Source organism: Triturus cristatus, chromosome 7, assembly GCF_964204655.1.
Source record: "Triturus cristatus chromosome 7, aTriCri1.1, whole genome shotgun sequence".
Classification (NCBI taxonomy): domain Eukaryota; kingdom Metazoa; phylum Chordata; class Amphibia; order Caudata; family Salamandridae; genus Triturus; species Triturus cristatus.
Window position 1 is genome coordinate 327,419,613 of NC_140590.1, and position 21,850 is coordinate 327,441,462.

The 21,850-nt window shown below is 48.3% G+C and overlaps 1 protein-coding gene and 1 non-coding gene across 3 annotated transcripts in view; both read right to left on the minus strand.

Annotated features, from left to right (window-relative positions):
* The window catches only part of LOC146809589 (galactoside alpha-(1,2)-fucosyltransferase 2-like), a 372,181-nt gene that overhangs the window by 270,298 nt on the left and 80,033 nt on the right, over window positions 1–21,850 (minus strand). The gene's annotated exons all lie outside the window — the stretch shown is intronic.
* On the minus strand, window positions 20,062–20,160 carry LOC146809590 (small nucleolar RNA U13). The gene has a single exon (XR_014967107.1). It is a non-coding gene; the product is annotated as a small nucleolar RNA U13 (small nucleolar RNA).

Here is a 21,850-nt window from a genome sequence, read left to right on the forward strand (position 1 = left end):
CTTTCCAGTGCTCAGCACCGGCACTTCATCAACACCGGTGCTTTTCGTGAGCACCAGTTAAGGACACATTCACATTCATTTATGGTGGGCACAGGGAGAGTAAGTGATTTGCCCAGAATCACAGGATGTTGAGCCAACACCAAGACTCGAGCCTGGTCCCCAGCTCAGCTCTGGCCATTACGCCGCATCCTCTCCCCTCTTTCATGGTTGGTAGTTGGTTCAGTTTTAGGTGGCGCTAACAGAAGGACTGGGTTGGTGCAAGCCTTCTGACAAGAGCCCTGGAACGTATCTTTTTTGAAATTTTATTTTTTAAGACATTAACCACTGCCAGCAGAGCGGCCAACAGTGGCCATATTGTTTGACTTTTCGTGGGCTTGCCCACGGGAAGCTAATGGGGACCCCTGGGTGGCTGGCACGAGGGCAGCCGGGCAAGTTAAAAAGAGATAATCTCGCCCTATTGCCACCTGGCTGCCCCCAACAGCCGTCAACGCTCCTTTCCTGACTCCAACCCGAGAGCTTCTTTTTATCCGGGCTTTGCCTACCCCCAGACGGGTGGACCATTCAGGAGGAGCTCAGGCCCTTGTGTGCTGGATGGAACCGGGGGAAGGTTTGCTGGCCGGAGGCAAGAGTCTGCTGTGCGGTCCGGAAGGATGTTACGCTATGGCCACACTGCATCCAACTGGCCTGACAGGGATGAGGAGCAGAGAGTGAGGGAGACGGTGTCTGTCAGAGGCAGCCTGCGATTCCCTGCTGGGTGGCGACTGGTTCTTTGGTGCCAATATCGGCAACAGTACTCAGTTATCATGCAGCAAAATACATCAATAAACCACACAACACCTTGTTAGTGGAGAAAATTGCTGCAGGTTTATTTGCATAACAAATATGCCAACATGGTGGGTTATCTTACGGGCGATCCCAGGGCAGGCCAACCCTTATGCCGCCTGCCCGCCTGATGATCCAAATTACACCGTGGCCGTCGGCAATCGGTGCTTCCCACTTATTGGGAGGGGCCACACCTTCCATCAGTGAACCACCAGTCCACTCCCTTACTCACGCCCCCCAAAAGGTGGGCGGAGCTTTCCAGGCAGCCCCCGGTTGCTCAGACCCACAACCGCCCGTAGGACTAACGGGGCACCGTAGTTCTTCCAGGGGACAACGCTAAGACATCCCTGGGTATCCTTGGTTTAGCACCCTTGTTGTGCTGCTGCATATAGTACCCTTCTGTACCTTGCAGACTCTGGATCGCCCTGTATCTCCTCCTGCAACACAAAACAATAGGTTAGATATATTCCCCCCCCCCCCCAATCCTCATATTGTCCGTCCGCAGGGTACGCGGTGGGGCGGGAAAGGCGAGATGGACAGCAGTCAAGAGACTGCCCAGTGGGCAGGGGAAAGTATATGTACCCCTGTCCGCCTCCCACTACCGGAAGTGGCCGGCCGGAAGTTCCCCTGGTCCCACGCCCAGGGAGCCTAGTCGGCAGACTCCAGTGCCTTCCTGCGGCACTAAGGCGGCCGCCCTGTTGAGGGTCCCCTATGTGGCCCCCCGGGCAGCCTTGGCATAGTGCCAATATCGGCAACAGTACTCCGTTATCATGCAGCAAAATACATCAATAAACCACATAACACCTTGTTAGTGGAGAAAATTGCTGCAGGTTTATTTGCAAAACAAATATGCCAACATGGTGGGTTATCTTACGGGCGATCCCAGGGCAGGCCAACCCTTAAGCCGCCTGCCCGCCTGATGATCCAAATTACACCGTGGCCGTCGGCAATCGGTGCTTACCACTTATTGGGAGGGGTCACCCCTCCCATCAGTGGACCACCGACCACTCCCTTTCTCATGCCCCCCAAAAGGTGGGCGGAGCGTTCTAGGCAGCCCCCGGTTGCTCAGACCCACAACCACCGGTAGGACTAACGGGGCACCGTAGTTCTTCCAGGGGACAACGCTAAGACATACCTGGGTATCCTTGGTTAAGCACCCTTGTTGTACTGCTGCATATAGTACCCTTCTGTACCTTGCAGACTCTGGATCGCCCTGTAACTCCACCACAGCTCTGGGGGTGGCCACCTTCACAACCAGGGCCCCCCACCAAGGTAGGCATCTTGATTCCCTGGACTCTCCCAGGACCAGCCAAAACAAGTCCAAGCCCATACTGGACCAGAGTACAGCTGGTGCCTCCATCCTTTCTCAACTCCCTGTGGATTTCAGACTGATAAAACCACAACCCCTCTCTTCAGGGATGGATGCATAACTTACACCAGTGGGAATTTAATTCTGGCAGCAGACCCCTCCTACCCTGGAAAGTCAAATCCCTGCCTCCCAACTTTTGACCCCAGTGATGGGAGGGGAGACACACTCACCCCTGCCAGGGCCGCTATTTATACAGAAGCTGTTCCAGTGCCTGCACAATTACACCACCCCTCGCCAGGGTGGCTCACGGCCAGCTATCCCTTAAAATGCCTTAGGATTCCCATCGCCCCTCCTGTTAGCATGTCCTGCTGAGCCTGCAACTCTGAGGGGGACCCAGTATCCGTGGTACCCACCTCGCCCAGTGATTCATGTATATGCACCCAGGATGACCTAAAACAATTAGCTTGGTGTTGGTTCAATGTTAACATTGCCTGGCTGAAGAGCAATACCTCTGACAAGAAGTGCCAATGCGGTGGAAGTAAGAGTAATCAAGCCCGCCTTCATTCCTCTCACCCAGCTATTTGTGTATAGCACTTGTCGGAGTATGTCCATCACATTATGTCAGTCACCACCCCAGGTGACGCCTTGCCCTCCAAAACTTCTGTTAGACACCAGGGAGCAGACAGGACAGTGTGTACCGAAGGGGAACCAAATGTATAGATACCTGCTCTTTCTCGAGTACTGGGAATGCCAAGTGTCCTCCAATACTTTGTAGCCTATTTGTGCTTGATCCAAAAATTGGCCCACAGCATACTCGTTGGATGACATCTTCCACAACCTGCATTGCTGCCAGTCAAGGCTAAAGGGCGGGAGAAATTACACGTTATCGTTACTCAAATCAATGGTACCTGTTTCATCGAACTCAGAAGGACGGGATACTAAGTGGACCTACCAGGATCTGAACCTGTAACCAGAGGTCGGACCCAAGCCCCTTTAAGTTCTGCCGCTCCACATGCCGGAGAACATGCATCCCAGGGCAGACTTCAGGCATCTAACCCATACTTGGCCATGCCTGAGCTAAAAACACATCTAAAAGGCCTGACAACAGGCTAACCACCAACATTGCAGTCGGAATGTTCGCTGACAACTGCCAAGGAAAATTCGCATAACTGAAGCAACTGGTACCATGCCATCAATTTATCAATTTAACCTTCTATGACTGCAAAATGTGCTCTTGTGGTTGTCCGTATTAGTGCTCCCTCCCATCCATATCAGCCCTAACCAGGCAACCCGCACCCTCTTGGCACTGGCACACTCCCGCCCCAGCTGACAGAAAGTGCCTATTCGTGTGTAGCCCCTAACCTTACGTTTATCACTGACAGTATACCAGGGTATGTTGAAACTCAGCTAACTCTACTGCTGAGTGCACGTTGCACCATCACAGGTATGTCTTTGCCTATTCCGTGTCTGGCTGCAAAGTTTGATGACATTGCCAGCTCCAATCCTGGGCGAAATAGAAGCTTTACAGCTGCTGGTGCTATTGATGGTACACATAGCCTGTTGAAACTGAATGTAATTCCCTTACTACTGTTGTGCACGAACCCACAACCATTGGCTCTCCATGGTTCAATACCTTCCTGCTAATAATGGTTTCCTTGAAGAATGTTGACAAATCTTATGTTCTGCAATCGCGGGACTGTAAGATCTAATGAGTTTCTTAAAGGTACACCTAGTTCACACCCACAAAATTACCACTTTATCGCCGTGTTGCATGAGCAAGGGCAACCTGTCAAAGTATCCAAACGCAACCAAGAATTCTAACCTACCCTGAACAGTAACTGTAACTGGCCCTGAAGCAAGACAAACAATGCTAGGGCAACTCAGCAGCCTCCCTCCGACTTTCATGCTGGTTATATGCTCAAAAGATTGGCAGCTGATCGCTCCGTCCCCCGTGTGACCCCTGCTTGCCATCCTTGCAAGTGGGGGGGGGGTGGGCCTTCAGGACTACTTAGCATGTACCATTCTACCAGTGCCTAAAAGACCTTTGTCATGCTGCCGTCGCCTAATGATTCTGGCCCTGCACTAGAGGCTCTCACTTCGGACCTGGGTCAAAACAATTTGCCAGGAACATTGCTTAGCAGAGTGTGCTGCAAGGTTCTGCCTCCTCAGCCATTGCATCCAGTTATGCAATCAACACTCATCATTCCACCTACAGCAAGCAGGACTAGGACTCCAAGAGTCACATCAGGAATCACAGCCACAACGCCGGGAACGGACGTGCTCACCCCAACCTACTGATGCTCAGACCGCTTGCTTAATGCTCACAGTATGGCAGAGACAAGAGAGGCTGTTAATTTAAAGCCCTTTGAGATGATCGTTAGACAGACCCGACAGGGAGAATCATGTGAAATGAGGTAGGGACCACCACACCCCGCCTGTGAATCATCCCAGGTGTATTTTGTCATGACCCCTACTAAGCCCTTAGAGATCACCATCAACAACCTGCAGTGGCCAGGTGGCAGGCACCCAGCGGGACCTTCAAATCCCATTTATTCTCCAACTCCTTGCCGCCTGGCGGCACTCCCTGCTGCAGGTGTCTTGTTGCCTCCACAACTCGCCCCTCTTGACCCGTAGGAAATTACATTGCTGAAAATGTGTGGTTACCTCTCATCGGGGGTCGGTGGAACGTATAACATGTGTCCCGAATGTACAATATATGTGATGGTGTGCAGGCGCATAGGAATCAGAACCCAATAGTAACTGTGCATAGGACCTTAGTATTAAAAACTGTGACCTATAGATTATGCACAGTGCTTTGCAGCACAGCTTGGCCCATCTGATCAACTTTACAAACCCTGGAAGCAAGCCTTTTGCTGGTTACCCTCAGATCCTTGCCGTGCACGCCTTAACCCAGGGAGCTCCCTTACTAACGGAGCATTTGTCCACACAGAACTGACATCTGCATCCCCCTTCCGGATGAGGATATATGTGCTTAATGCTCGCCGGCTTTACTGCTAAGTGTCAGGTCATGCAATGCTATATCCAACCAGATTATCTACTTTCTCTGACCGCAAGTGAAAGGATAATGTATTCACCAAACTCAATGTAAACTACAATTGCAAGCGGCACTTGTCAGGAGACATTCAACATCTGTCCTTGAAGTGCAGCAAACGTGGCAATCGAAATTACAGAGCTGACAAGCCTCTATTTCCCTTGACTCCAAGTATGACAAATGAGGCAATCCAGCCCCCCCCCCCTCCAAGGCTAAAAGGATGGCTTGGACAGGAGGAAAGCTGACCGTAACCGACAAAACAAATCATACCACAGGTAAGCACACAGTTACTGTGAAAATGGGTACCCTTACATTCAACAGGAGCCAACAAAAGACCGTCATGATAGCCCTAGTGGTATCAGTTCAACTGCCTCACTCATAAAATTACAGGACACTCAAAGTAAAGCCCCCTCCTGTATACTCATGCAAAGCTTTTAGGTTGGCACTGGGCAACATGCCCACAATCAGTTAATGTCATTTTGGGTCGAACAAATGACTGTCCTGCCGTTACTAATGGAGTCTTGGAGCAGACATAGAAACCGGTGCTCCTGGGGTTGCACGCTGTGTTTCAATCAGATAGACATACTGCACGGTTCAAGTATGTAAAGAGTATCACTGTGGCTTTATGTGGCAGGGGAGAAATATGTATGGGTCGCTCCCCCTGGAGTATTGAATGCCCAATAGTGAATCCAATACAATACAAGTCTCTGTTGTTCCATCACTGTCTTGTAAATACCTGAAACTACCCTTACGCGGAGTTACTCTCATGCGCACATGCTGCCCAGGTATAGAGCGTTGCACATGATCGCCAGGTGTGTTGCAGGTTGACCCATTCAGGTGCTTGGGCACAGGTGGATTGTGGAAACCCTCCCCTGAGGGCAGACCACTAGCATCTAAGTACTTACTGCATGCAAATACCTGCTCCAGCCCCAAATTAAGGCCGAGCTGGCCGCCACACTAGCCAGCTCCCGCTAGGAGCCCCCCCCAGTTGGCTTTGAGCCCCCGAAACCTAGACCTCCCTTACACCACTGCATTATCCACAGCGGGCTGCCATATTCAACACTGGTAAGCCTGGGCAAACTCTGACAGTCCTTTGCTTCCCCAAGTATATTTACATTTGCTGTGGTTCATCGCATGGTAAGACATCCGCAACGCATGACCACCAGAAAGGCATGTAGATCCGGGTGGCGGATATAATGACTTAAAGAACCAAAAGGCTGGGTAAAGAACTTGACACTGAAATATCTGTCACATGAGAGGCATAGTACTGTTCGTGAATACCACATACTTCTTATAATTATATATTTGCCAAGCTTCCCTTCCCTAACCTTTCTTGAGGTCATCCCAATCAAGTAACTCAAGCGTTTTTTTTTTTACTACCTTTAGTCTTACTTTGCACTTTGGCGTAATAGCCAGTGCAAAGCTGCAGCATACATTTAGGTCCCTGACTGGAATAAAAACCGCTGCATTTTTATCAGTAGCATGTATCCACTATGTGCTAGCTCTGCCTTTCATTGGGGCGGCTGGGTCACTGGATCTATGCATGCCTTCAGGGCTAGATAAGAATATTTATTTATTTCAAATATTTATAGAGTTATATATAGCGCGAACAACGACCCAAGACGTCAGGTAACATAGCGCTTTACATGACCACCAGTTCCGTTACCTGAGGACCCATACATTTTGTAAGGCACGGGGAGATTAAGTGATTTGCCCAGAATTCCAGGATGTTGAGCATTGTTGCCGAGACTCCAAATTGTGTTCTAGATTTTAGCCCCAAACAATGTAAGTATTCTATCCTGTCATCCTTGGAGCATCACCTTGACCTTCGATGACACAGACCCTCCCGGAAACTTCCCAAGGCCCTTGTAGGCCAGCTGTAGTCAGATGTGCAACTATATGCCTGCGCTCACCTCAGGCAGCCACCTCCGTTTGCCCCACACCTTGCTCCAGCCGTGCTGCCAAGCAAAGTAGCACCCCTGCTATACCCTGAGCAAGTACAAGTGGACATCAGACTGTACCAGGCCCCTGACGCTGGGACCATGGCTCGGGCAACAAGAATAGAAATTCAATGCATAATAAGTTGAGGGATGCCTGTTGGTGTGGTCATCTCTAAAATAGACAGCGCCCTTGTGGCAGGGTGTCAGGGCGACGATGTTTAAAAATCCGTGCCGGTGCCGCTCACCTGGACTCCCGTCAAGTTTTAACCAGGTAAACTTGCTGCAGTATATAACAATGGTAGGCAGTGCAAAGGAACCTTGGGGGAGGTTGGGTAAATGTCTTCCCTTTTGGTAGCCCAGAAACGATAGTCCTGGTAGTCGCGAGGACGACACGTAACGTGAAAAGTAAGAAAGTGGGGTGAATACCGACCCGGATGCAACCCACCCCCAAGAACTGGCAATGCTGTCCAAATTAGAAACCCCATGGTCACCCGGATAAGAGCTTGTAAAATTGGGGGGCTTGGCCTACGGGTCATTAAGTTTTTGGGACGCAGGAAGTAATCTGGCTCCGGATGTGAAGATGCAGAGAACCAGGTAGGTTGATGTAAAGAAAATACTGGCTACATATGAATGTGTTATTATCAACTGGAATGCTCAGCGTGTTACAATCCCTTGAATGCCCCATCAGGGTGAAAATTACATGCCCGTGTGGTATCAATTCCCTGATAACTTATAGAATAGCCAGTGCAAAACTCTAACCAGTAGTATCTATGTCAAAATAGAGCTTCTAACACTAGTGAATAAGAGCCTTTCTGCTTGTCTCATGGAAGAAAATAAAAAAAAACTTTAAAAAAAAAAATTACTTTGACGCCCCTGTGTAATGTGACCGGGCCAGTAGAAAGCGCTGTGACACCTTCCAGATAAGGTCCGCCACGTAAATTCACCTACCATCAAGAGAAGGTGCCGCGCACCAGAAACCCCAGTCAAGTTACAACCGGACATTTTGCAGCATAACTCAACAGGCCCATCCACCCCACGCCCCCAACCCCCGCTGCTGTTTGAACCCGGAATCATGGTTCATGCACCTTTCCTTAGCATATATTTTGTGCTAGTTCACTGGTTGGGGGCCGGGGGGGTGGGGGGGGGGGAAGAAGGCGAGGGGATCCCAACCATCGTTGCCAGTCTGAGAACTTGGGTGCTCACATGCATTCTTATAAGAATTAGGGTGGGGCAATGACTTGCGAACATCTTCTGGCCTGATGCGAGTTGCGGGGCTGATGAGAATAAAAGGGAGGAGGGAGCACCAACATCGGTTCCCCTGCCTGCTTTGAGTCACATGAGAACACTTAGTTCGCTGGATGTTATGCCCGGGAGAGTAGCTATTCCTTGGCTGAGGGCCAGATGCAAGACGCGTTACCGGACTGCCCGACCCTCCCCCATACACATCCAAGCTCAACCCCCAATACTGACCACTCTAAGGCTTCTAAGCTACGAAGTTGAGCTCCCGAGCGTCCCCCGGGCAGGAAGTGCCATCCTCTAGAACCAGGCCGCAACGCCCCTATGTAGCATGAGGTTTCCCCGCTCGCTCCCTGCGTGCCCCTGATACGCCCGGCAAGACTAAAAGGGGCAAGGCAAAATAGATGGCTTCAGAGTCACCGCATGCGGGCGGATGCGCATTCACTGCATCGCCGTCCCTCAAGCCGGTCGGAGTCCCCAGACTCACCGCCCTCCTCTGAGCATCAAGGGGGCTGCAGTCGGGCGTAACACGACACCTCAGCGGGATATGGACACAGCGTGTCCTCCAAGCAACAAACAAGCCTGTGCGGGCCATCGTCCCCTGAATGGCGCCGCTGGCAAGACCGCGAACATTGCTCCCTGGAAGGTGGACCGGGGCCCCGTGGAGACAGGCAACCCTAGCCCTGGCTGTAAAGCTACCGGAGATGGAGCAGCACGACACGCGTGGTGCTCCCCCCCAAAACAGTGCTAAGTGCCCCTGCCTCCACACCGCTCTGAAGCGAGAGCCTGGCTGCCATCACTGGCCCTCTCGCCTCCCGCACAGACCCGCATGACATGTCTGCGTTGCCTGGGCCTTGGATGCTGGTGAGTGCCCATCGAAGCAGCCTAACCCCCCTTGAGGCGGGTGGCAGCCTAAGCGATGGCCGGATGGGGCTCACTGTGAGGCACAACTCCTAGCACCGATGGCGTGTACACGCGGCTACACACAGACTGGAGGTGAGCAGCTGGATCAGGCTCTCTCGCGGGCATCGCCACGCAGTGGGACAGGGGTATGGTGATCCGGGGACTACCCTCCCCGGCACCGCTGCTGGAAAGGATGGCGGTCCTGTGCAGCGACTGTACTTGGGTACCCCGGGAAACGCGACCCATCGGGCCTTGGCCCCTTAACCACTTTGCAGGGGTCCAAATTCGACCCCCTCCCCCGACCTAAAGGGAGGAGGTGCACCTCTATGCCGCTACCCGTGACACGGAGAGCTACCCGCACCCCCACACCCCTCCTCCCTCCGAGGCGGACCGTATCCGTGGTGGGGCCGCCCAGCCCTCAATACTACCCTGATGGGGAAGACCGGGCGGGGAGAGAGAAGAGGGAGTGGAGTAAGCACTCACCGCAATGTAATTGCCAACAGCTCTGGGGCACGTCTAAAGGCAAGACGGGCAGCGGTCAAGAGACTGCCCAGTGGGCGGGGGAAAGTATATGTACCCCTGTCCCCCTCCCACTACCGGAAGTGGCCAGCCGGAAGTCCCCCTGGTCCCACGCCCAGGGAGCCTAGTCGGCAGACTCCTGTGCCTTCCTGTGGCACTAAGGCAGCCGCCCTGTTGAGGGTCCCCTACGTGGCCCCCCGGGCAGCCTTGGCATGTGTGGTGGCGGTGGTAAGTGTGGCCGGCTTCAAGGGACGCAGCTGGGAATTGTCGAGCACGGGTGGTCTGCTCTTGTCCTGGTAATCCTATTTTTTGGCCAGTTTCAAGGGCCACGCTTTCCTTCATTTAAGCATGTTTTATGCAATGCTTTCTGAAGTGCATTTCAGTACTGGGGATGCCCATCCCGAGCTCTATTTAAAGCCTTATTTATGGGTAGTATTTTTACTTGAAAACGGGCCGCAATTCAATTGTTTGCTTAGACGCATTGTAATGTTGTTGTAGTTCGTGGCTTTTATGTACTGAGCTCACAGAGTTACGCAGGTGATGGTGGGCGTGGCCCTTCAACATTGTATCTGGTTAGGGCGACCAGATGCTCAAAACAAAAAACCGGGACAGGTGTCAGACATAGAAGTAGTACTAACAGAAGTATCCATGGCTTTAAGTGGGATGGAAAAACGAGGGGTTTGGGGGGTTACGGGCGGGGTCTCTCAAGGGCCATGGCCGATGGAACTAAAGACGTGGCTTAAAACACATAAGCTAAAAAAAATCTTACCATAGCGCCCCGCCTGAAAAATGTGCTGCTTCTGTCATTGTATCCAGATAAATAATATAACGAGTAACATTACACCTAGAACAAGCCTGGACTATTGCCTTTGTCAATGGTTGTTAGCTACATAAGGGAAATAAGCAACAACTTTGGCTTTGCTGTACATAACATTCAAAATGCCTTAGTTCTGGAATGAAGAGACTGTGAAAGAACTATAACGGGCCTCTTTGAAAGCCGTGAAGGGTGGTACTGCTGCAGTAGTAAGCTTCTTTTTTTCCGTGAGGGCAAAAATGGAGAGGCTGAGAGAAGTAAAGCAGGCGCACCGAGACACTATCTTAAAACCGGGACATTTATCGGTTTAATCCGGGCACCACGCAAAAACAGGGACATTTCTTTAATTTGGAGCAAAGTGTCGGGACACCGGGACACTGCTCCAAAAACCGGGACCGTCTGGGGAAAACCGGGACATCTGTCACCCTATATCTGGTGCTTTACTGCAAGTCTATGCTATTTTAAATGAGCACTTTCCCATTACTGCACACAACCGTGGTCTGTTTTGTTGCCAGAGTGTATAAGACAGCAAGAGCTGCCCAATACTTGTACAGCTCAATGTCATCCTGAGGAGAGTGAGGGTGGTGAGGGGTACCCTGGTGGTGTTCGGAGTTTGACTCGAGGGAGCTGGTTCACAATATAGGACTGTGATACATTGAAAACCAGTTTATCAGGGTGGCAAAACAGGTTCTACAGGGGCATGATAACTTTTAGAGTATAATGATTCTGTGTTTATAGGAGGAACCTGTTTTTGATACAACAAATGCAAGCACACACATTTTGTCAGGATGATCCTCTCGGTAAGAATTATTTGTGACTTAATTGCTTAGGTATTTAGACCCTCAGTCTGAAGGGCTAAGGGACTATTATATTGCATGGGGTCTCAGGGTTTACTTAAGTATATAAGTTGGTTATATTACTGCTTATGGTGCAATGCTTACTGTCGCAAAGAGGCCTCACATATGCCAATCAATGTCTTATGATCCGTAGGACAGAAAATGTTAGGGTGGCATACTTTGAATCAAGTAAGAGCTTCAAAAAGAGGTAGCTGGTAGGACCATATGTAATCGGTGATATGGCTGAGGTAGATGTCGTGGGACCAGCATGGAGTTTAGAATGGGAAGTTTGAGCAGCCAAAATAATGGGCATGCAAATCTTTCTGCTTAGTGGTATCATTCAACTGTTGCTGTGTCGCAGTGCAGCGGCAGCAGTTACTTACTGTAATAGCTTGCCGAAGAATCAAGATCACTCTAGATTTATAAGGCGCTGCTAATCACCTGAAAGGGTATCCGGATGCTGAGAGACAACCTGCTGGGGTGGAATCAGTTCAACAACCAGATCTTGACTCCCTTTCTGAATTCCTGAAGGGAGGATGAGGTCCTGGTGGGGAGGCTCTTCCAGGACTTTGCGGCGAGGTGAGAGAAGGAGCATCCTCTGTTGTTTCGGCAGATGCGGGGGTGTGAGCGAGGGAGGGTGAAGTGAAGCGCATGTGTCTGGATGGTTAATGGAACCTCAGGTGGCGGTTGCATTATGCTGGTCCTTGGCTGTGTAGGGATTTGTAGGCATGGGTCGGCATCTTGAATTGACATCTCTTGTGGACGGGGAGCCAGTGGAGCGAGTTAAGGTGTCGAGTGATGTGAGTTCATCTGGGGAGGACGAGGGTGAGCCGGGCCACTGAGTTCTGTATGGTCTGCAGTCTCTTCAGGAGGTGTGTGGTAATTGTAATTCCTGTATAGACTGTGTTGTCATGGTGGCTAGTGGCAAGGGCTTGAGTGACGATGCACCTGGTGCTGACAGGGAATCATATAAAGATCTTTCGGAGCATGCAAAGAGTGGGGAAGCAGGCAGAGAAGACTGGGTTGATCTGTTTCTTTCATTGTGAGTTTGCTGTCCAGGATAACGCAGAGGTTCCGGGCGTGGTCTGCAGGAGTGGGTGAGGGTCCTAGTTCAGCAGGCCTCCAGGAGTCATTCCACTGTGAGGGTTTGTTCTTGAAGATCAGTACTTCTGTTTTGTCTGTATTGAGTTTGAGACAGTTGTTTTTTATCCAGTCGACGTTATAGTAATGCACAGCCGGAAGTTGGCTCTTGTCGTGGATGGATCTTCAGATAGAGAGAGGATGAGCTGGGTGTCGCCTGCGTAGGAAATTATGGTTTATCCATGGGTTGGCCCTGGGGGGACGTAGGCATGCGGGGGGATGGGTTCATGTAGAATAATCACAACTGGATAGAGTGAACTAGTCAGGTCAAAGAAATGACACTGTAGGGTTAGAGCTCGGGGTGCATCAAATATGACAGTGTGTGGCCTATCTGGTGAGGGGATTTTGTGGAAGCCAAAGTTTTTCTGGGTGCAAACATAGACAAGGGTAATCATAAAACTGGATTTCTACACAGAAGTAGAGAGCCTCTCACAAGAAGAATAAAGTCATTTAATTTGAGGGTTTAAGTACATCTCTGCAGTGGGATACAGAGAAAAAAGGTCAAGGCAGGTACTTAATATGAGGGTTGCTGTAGCTGTATGGCTTGGGGCTCAGAAATACCAGGGAGGACACGGAGTTAATTATTGTGGAAGCAATCATTAGACTTAAGTCCATATTTCACAGCTGCTGGAGTTCAGATTACCGGTAGGGCCAGGAAATTCCTGAGCTCCTTACTTGTGGGTTCCAAGTCTTTAGTGGGTGAAAGCTATTGATGGTCAGGTCTGATCACAGGGGACGTTTGTTACATGTTTTAGAATGTTTGAAGACATACATTCTCACTTTTGGCAGCATTTGATTCCTTTATGCAAGATTGTCTCCGTGATAGTGGCAGATACACCTTGCCAGTTCATAGGGGAAAGAGGTGGGAAGCAACAAAAGAGCAGAGACATCATATCATGTATATCATATTATCATCCATATCCGCTAACTTTTCACTGTTCAAGAAATTTGGATGTCATTAAATTTTGCTGGGCATTAACTGCGGTAATTACAAGTGCACACACATTGATTAACCAATTGAGTGGTGTCCCTGTCAGTAGGAATGTGGCAATAGCACTAGACTGTAGGTGGTACATAATGTCTGACTTTGACAAGTTGAACTGAACAATTTCGAATATCTTGTGGGTAATGTTTCTTATCTGGGTGGTGGCTGTCTTGAGGTTCAGGAGTCCCACAAGTTCGCTGCCCAATGATGTAATAAAAATGTTTTAGGTGAGTTATCCATGCACTGTATGTCTTAAGTTATCATTCACGGCACCATTTTATTTTCAGCCGCCTTTTTGAGCCATGATCAAAATTAACTTCGGTCTCTCTCAGTCTCTCTACCAAGCTGAAAGCTGCTGCGATCGTTTTCCCTTCTCCATGGTTGAGCTTCGCTGTACTAATTAATACATTGTCCTTGTCTGTACATACCTTTCCTACCAGATAGGCCTGCTCCCACCCTTAGAGCGGCGGGTGCGAACAGAGTGACCTTGGTGCTGAGATAGCATGTGCCCGGTCTCAGGATCGTAACCCATCCTTCTGTATCTCCTTTGTTCAGCAGCTACCAACTGGAAATTTCCAGTCAGGGTGTGTCTTTATTGGTTCTGAATTGTATATTATGTATCGCCATGCTTGCTGAAGTCAGAGTCTCTGCAGCAATCCAAGGAGGCTGGTCAGACTGGACTCCACTCGAGGGTATCCTGAATAAAGCTTACTTGGTTTGTATTCTCTACTGTCTGACCAACTCTTCATTTGTATGGAAGGCTGAGACGTGGTCGCGAGTGACTCGGGTGACTCTAATCAGGTCACTTCCTTCAGTTGGCACCTCATCGGTTGACCCATCCTCGCCTACGGATGGGTGGGGAGGTCAGGTCCATCGTTGGGTCGGACGGGCAGACCAGGGATCCCTGCATGAGAGAGTACTGAACTCACAGCTGCCCCATCTGACGGACCTGAACAGCGAAACCCTTGGATCTGACCATTTGGTCCGAAGAGTCGGTAGTGGAGAATACATTTGTTTGACCTGTGTGCACCAGGTGAGTTTGTTTTGGTTCTTTGTGGAGATGGTACCATTTTGGTTTGTTTTTGGTACGGTCTGATGACTGATTTAGAATTATCTTTGGCACGGTCTGATGATTGCTTTGGATACCTAGTGTTTCTGAACACTTTGTTAGGCAACATAACAAATTTAGCCTTCTTTGAAAATGCCTTGTTTAAGTCGCTTCTTGGTTTTGTGTTGTTGTTCTGCTGATGCTCAACTGGAAGAAAGTCAGCCAGCACCTCCGGAAGGCACTCAGAATTTTGACATGTATGTAATGCATATGCATTGGCCCTATTATGTTTAGTACGTTATGGCACAAATATACGATGGACAAATATACGAGGGACAATGCCGAGTTGCATTGGCTTTTGACAGGCATTTTTGATGAACAAAAAATTAGTTTTTTTTACAGGAGAAATAGTTTGCGAAACGGAGTAGGCAGTTGATGTTTGATTCCTTCAGAACATGGCAAAAAGAGGCTAATCAGAGGCAAATGAAAGCAGAGAAAGAGGCCCGGAAGGTGAGGATGCAAACAGTGTCTCAGAAAGCTGTAGTTCATGATAGAGAGATGCAGGAGTTAGGAACTGACCGTGCAGCTAGGAGGTTTCGACTGAATACTGATAAAACATATGTAGCCTGAGAATAAAACAATACTTTTGTAGAGGTACTGCTGGATGCTCGACCCCCACCCCCGTATGCCCCACCAAGGGTATATGCTGATCTTCCCCCACAGGCCCAGTTGTTCTGCCTCTGCTGTCTCTGCTTCCGCTACTGTTGCCTTGGCCACGGCACCTCCTGTCATTTCTTTGTCTTCGCCGTCTGGGGCAACTACGACTGTTAGCATTCCTGCAACACCAATTGCTTCGGTATTCTTTCGCCATCTCTTACACCCATGACCCACCCAGCAGCGACGTTAATGCACACTACCTCTGTTACCACTCCCATTGCTTTCCTCCATTCTCTGACATTGCAGAGTATTGGGACACCAATGCGCGGCCCCGAAGATAGTGACTGGATGAAATTCAAGGACCGATTAGGGCGAACGCTGATACGATCTGACGTGGGGGAGGCTGAAAAAAAGGTAGTAGCTAATCAGGCTGCCCAGTGGGCCCGGAATCCCATTTATGGTGTGGAGGATGTGTGGGATGTGATGAAAGATTATGAGCCTTTCGTGCAGCAGCATGCCCTTAAACACATGTTGGGAACTTTGATTGGGCTTTGGGAGCAGTGTTTCAATGAGACAGCACCACAGGTTATCTATGATATTAAGGATCATATCTACATAGCTGATATGGCGCCTGGTCAGGCTTTTGGTAATGTTGTGACCTTGGTTGCTTATCTTAGTAGGCTGCTTGAGAAGAGCCCGAAGATGGTGTCTCCCGTTTCAGGTGAGGGAGGTCCACCCCAGATATCACCCTGAAATAACAGAGCAACGGGATCAGCATGATGTTGTTATTAGACCTGGGGTAGCGGCCCGTTTCCAAGAACAGTGGGTTTATATCCCCGTGGAAAAGGAGCGAAGTCTTGTCCCTTAAGACTCAGTTACCTGACCCCAGGAAAAATCCTACTGCATATTATAAAGAATTGACTGAGGCCACTTAATCAACAGTGATGACGCTTGTGGATATTGAAATGTTCTTTGGTTTGTTGGTGCCCGTTGTTATTTGGAGGCAGGTACAAATACAGGATTACGTTGCCGACTTGGGTGGTATCTGCGATCACATTAAGGTATGGGAAAGGGGGTTCACAGAATGGGCAGGAGGAATGGGGGGCCTTTCACTTTACCCCTATTTTCCCATTGGCCTGGCAGGTAGGACAGGACCTACAGAATGCATCTAAGGTCATTATCATCTGGGGTTAATCGAAGTCGGTATCCAATTGTGCAAAGTTGTTAGCCTTCCCCAGAGGTGTGCAAGTGGTATGTTATGAGCCAGATTCGGTTGGATGGCCCAGTGGCACTAAGGACTACCAAGATGCAGTTTGCCCCAGGCTCAGGGACCTTAAGCTCGCTACACTGGACATCGTTCTCCTAACAGTTGAGGTCATAATAAGAGGTGTCTCACTTTGCCTGGCCCTGGGTGGTGTTCTTTACCCATTGTGATGTAGTCTATTTTGGTCCCTTGCTAGCTGAGCCACTTTTATGGGGACGAGTCAACTCACTTAATATGCTACTCAGTGTTGAGCCATGCTTTATTCCGACTTGAGTGCTCAGTTTTCTGGATTGGGACAACTACTGCTGAAGTGTGTCTGTGCCCAGACATAGGTAACATTTGCATTCAGAAATCAGTTTTTAGCAACCCTAGGGTATCGCAATGCCACTTACCCTCTGGTGGTGGTGGTGCATATTTCCAAGGCTTTCTTAGCAAATAGTACAATGTGCAGCCTCACATTTGTTGTGCGGTACAAAAGGGGGTGGTGATGGACGGAGCATCAGAACCATTCAAACACTCACACCCAGTCAACAGATCTGGGTTTGATCCATCACCGTTCTTTAGCCCACTCTGCCACCCCAGTTCAGACATGGCCATATGCAAATCAGTCTGACCCTGTGCCTCATGGGAACAGTCCAGCCCAAACTGCCAAGCCATGCCTTCACTGGACCGGAAACAAGCTTCCTAGGACCGGTTTCTGGCATTTCAGCTGTCTTCAGCCAGGCTTGCTTGAATCCAGTGGCAAAGTGAGCAAGGGACTCACGTCTGAGCATACCCTGCCAACTTATGGCGAACACAGCGGTACAAAAGGGCGTGGTGATGGACGGAGCATCAGAACCAATCAAACACTCACACCCAGTCAACAGATCTGGATTTGATCCATCACTGTTCTTTAGCCCACTCTGCCACCCCAGTTCAGACATGGCCATATGCAAATCAGTCTGACCCTGTGCCTCATGGGAACAGTCCAGCCCAAACTGCCAAGCCATGCCTTCACTGGACCGGAATCTACGCACCTTGAAGATATATATAGCACCAAGGTACATTTATTTGAAGTTATCTATAGTAAAACTCTATTAGGTTGGCTCTGGCATGGTTGTTTTGGGGGACCAGCTTTTATTCTGGCTTAAGTTCCCTCTGTCTTGAGGGAGCAAGTAGATCTACCTAGTAAAGAACAACTTACAGAGGGACCCATGAGGGGTTTTTCCCAGGCCCAAGTCAACTGAATTGGCTGACACGTAAAGGGACCTGAGGGATGGCCAACCATATCTCTGACATCTTTGAGAAATGTGAGTTTGTGGTAGGAGATTATCATGTATTAGTTTTGTCCAAACTATGGTACAGAATGCTGTACATATTATAAAATAATATACAAGTTGTTCTTTTTTGTTTTGTCGCGTTTATGATATGTAATAAATATAGCCAGTGAATGGTTTATTTTCACTTACGCAAGAATGGCTGTGAGTGTTGGGTCATTTTTTCAGGAATAGCTTTATGGTTTATCAAGTGTAATGTTTGTGTTAATGGATATGATTGGTCTTGGTGTGGTCCTCCACCTGTCAGTTTTACCCCTAAAAATACATTTTTATGAAATGTTGGACTATTAATACATATGCTTGCTTGTAAAACCTTTTAGTGCAACAAACATGCAAGAACAATTTGCAGAAGACCAATGAAGTTGTTTATTAAAGTATCAATCCCATCCTCGTCGCCAAATATTACGTGTAATAAACATGCAGGAACAGCTTGTAGATGGCCAATGAAGTAGTTTATTGAAGTATCATAGACAACACAAGTATTGCTGTACAAGGCCCAGAAAATCTCTCCAACTGAATTATAATTAATCCTAAACACTTGGGTATTCTAATACAGAAAATTACATTGACCAATGAAGATGGGGCTTATACTAGCTCCATATAAAATGTTAAAGCTATCAATGCTAACAAAACATATGAACACACAACGTAAGGCAGGACACAACTACAATCACATGCCTACAGCACCCATGCTTTGTCTAAGTGTGTCAATTTCGTTAATTAAAAGTTATGTTGCATTTCTATAGAGTTCTAGGTTATTGTTGGACTTATTATGTGTAAGATGTTAAATAAACATGTTTCTCAAGGTGTTCCATAAACACCTTGCAATCTGTTTGAAAATCCTACTTTCCATGAAGACATCTGAATGAAAATGGCATTATTAGAATCCTGGGAAGAGGCGAATGATGCCACAGTCTGTTAAAAATGCACCATTCAGTGTTGCATTTTTGCAATTATCTTCTAATTCTCATTTATTTGCTGATGGATCATACCTCTGGCAGTAAAAGAAAAAACTGTAGTAAAAGTTCTTACAAGTTATACAGGTATTTTTTCCTGTTCCGTCACATTCGATTTCCATTTTCTTTACATTAAATCTATTCCTCTGATATTACACAAATTCATCGAATGTGTATATAATCCAAAAATATGTTTCTCCTATAATCAGTTAAACATTTTTTTAATTTTTAATAAAAGTTCTAAGCACAAGTTCTAAAATATTATTTCTGTAAAATAAGATTACATGCACTGACGGAGACCTGAACCCCCAGGTATTAGCATACATAGTTGTTTCTCTATATTTGAGACCTTATGTTAGACAAGTTTTTTATGTTGTTGGATGCTACAAGCGGTCTAACTCTAGAAACATCCTTGCCCTTCCAAAAATACTCCATAGTCTATTACAGAGCACCCGGTCAACTAGTTCATGTTTAAAAAGGGAGATCTGAAGGTAGATTTCTCCGGAAAACAGTGCTTAATTTGAAATAGAATAAGTGCTGGGCCCAATGTTTTGCTCAGAATCCCATGAAGCCCGTGGCCTGTACTATCAAATGTCAGGGATGCCAAATACAAAGGCTTGTAAGCAAAACAAGCATTGGCATAGCCAATAGGTCTCGCTTTTGGGACCTTATAAGTGTTTAGCCATGCTGCATATTACCCTGTGTAAGTGTTTAGCCATGCATCAAAGGAGGCTGTTGAGGAGATGAGGGAAGGAAAGGGGTTAACTATGATGTAATCGGGGTAAAACTGTACACGATCTAACTTTGACTACTTCTAGCATTTTTGTGAACTGACATCCCTCATGCCACTTCTAAATGAATAAATAGGCAGCCTGTTTTCCAGGGACTTTCCTGGAAAAGCCAGTCTGTTAGTTTTAGATCCTCGTCTGATATTAAATGAGGCGTGTTCTTAACCCTCGCGTGTGGAAGAATAAATAAGTATTTTTTGCCTTTTACTCTGTAATTAAGCATAGTGTGCTGGAAACGTTATTCGGAAAAGCAGCTGTGCGTGCAAAAGTCTCTTAGAAGCACGTGCTGTATTTACCCGTGCGGCCTGCTTCACACCGCCTGCTGCCACTTCATTGTGTTACACCAATTCATGCCGACAGCCCTGCATTTCCCATGGACGCACCAGCAGCATACTGATCGAATGGAAAAGCTTTAGGCGTTTTTAATCGCAAAAATTAGAATTGTACGGCCCACAAACATTGTCTGAAGATGTCTAGCTCAGAGAGGTAATGTGCCCTGTCGTAACAAAAATGGGATGGCACACGTCACGCACAAGCGTGACAACCCACACATCACTTGCAAGAACCAGAAAGATCGTAGGTACATCTGAATGGAGGAACACCTGAGCATGCAATTCTCTCATGATTGTGAGGGTGAGAATGTTGTGGCGGTGGTGTCTGGCCACATCTGACTAGGTCACACTCGAAGCGAATCACGAGTTATCTACGATGTAAGAGAGTCCACTACAGTAAAAGTTGTACTGGTAACTAACCCTGGGCGTAGTTCGCGAAGTAGCACTACGCGAAGCTACGCAAAGTACACTTCGCACTACGCGAGCTACGCGTAGCACTTCGCGAACTGCGTAGTACCCTGTTCGCACTGTGCAAGATGTTGTTTTCAATGATTGCACAGTGCGGACAAGCAACCGGCACTGTGCAATCATTGAAAACGGCATCTTGCACAGTGCGAGCTGTAGTTTTCTGCCGCTTGAGTAGATTTTTACTCGTGCGGCAGCTTTCTCAACGCGGACTGGTAGTTTCTCATCGCGAGCGGTCACGAGCATACGCGACCACTCGCAATGAGAAACCTGACCTCCTCGCGTTGAGAATCTTACCGGGAGGTTTATTTTCCACGCTCGCGATCGCCAACTTGATGTTGCGGATCGCGAACGAGGAAAAAGTCTCGCCGGGATGTCATTTTGCTTGCTCGCGGTCGCCAACTTGACATTGAGGACCGCGAGCAAGCAAAAAAATTACCGCTGCACTACGCAACGCGTGTTCGCACTGTGTTACGTGCAAGTCGCGTAGTGCGAAGTAGCGCAAACTTCGCAAACTACGCGAGCGTAGCGTAGTGCTTGCCCAGGCTTACTGTTAACATGACCGTATCATTATACTAGTTTATATGCAGCAGTGTAGCCAATCCGTGTCCCGGTTTGTAGTTTCTTCCCTTAAAAGGACCGCCCACCATATGTTCTACTTAGTAGGGGTGGGCGGAATTTGCGAAATTCACTTTCGCAAATTATCGCGAAAATTTTAAAAGTCTCCGCAAACACGCAGAAATATCGCGAAGATGTGAAAGTTTTTTTCCCGCCCGTTCGCGGTATTTTCTGCGTGGTCGCGGCTCGCCAACTTACCCATGCGGTTGCTCGCGGGCGCGGCCATCTTGTTTTCACTTGTCTCGCGGTGCATGATCGCGAGAAGAAAGACGTGATCACGCGACGAATGATGTTACTGCGGGCGCGAACTGTCACGAGACAGCGCAAATGGCTACCAACAATCCAACATCTCGTGGAGAACGCGACGCGACCGGATCGGGAAAACTTGTCGGCGAACGCAGGGATTCAGGTAAGGCGATCGCGCACATGTGAGAATGTATTATTTTACAGCGCGAGCAAGCAAAAATTTCTGGTAAAATGCGGATTGAGGAAATTGACATTTTTGCGCTCTCCGCGGAATGCGAAAATGTCAAATTATCGCAATTTCCGCGAGCGGAACGGATTTTTAGCCCAGGCCTACTATTTAGTTACAACATAGAGAAGGGACTACATTGTATCCTCTTGCGGACATCATGAAATGGCAGCATTTATGAATACAAAACAAGGGTTGCAGGGGAAGAAGGTTGCATTTATGAGATGAACTTTGAATATAAATGAACGCTTTAAACATTTAATGAAAACAGACGTTGTTTTTGCACCATCTTTGAGTATGCCAGAATGCTACACTGATTGCAAGCAATTCCAAAATACATAACTTTAAAACTGTTATAACTTCGATTATTAATTTTCA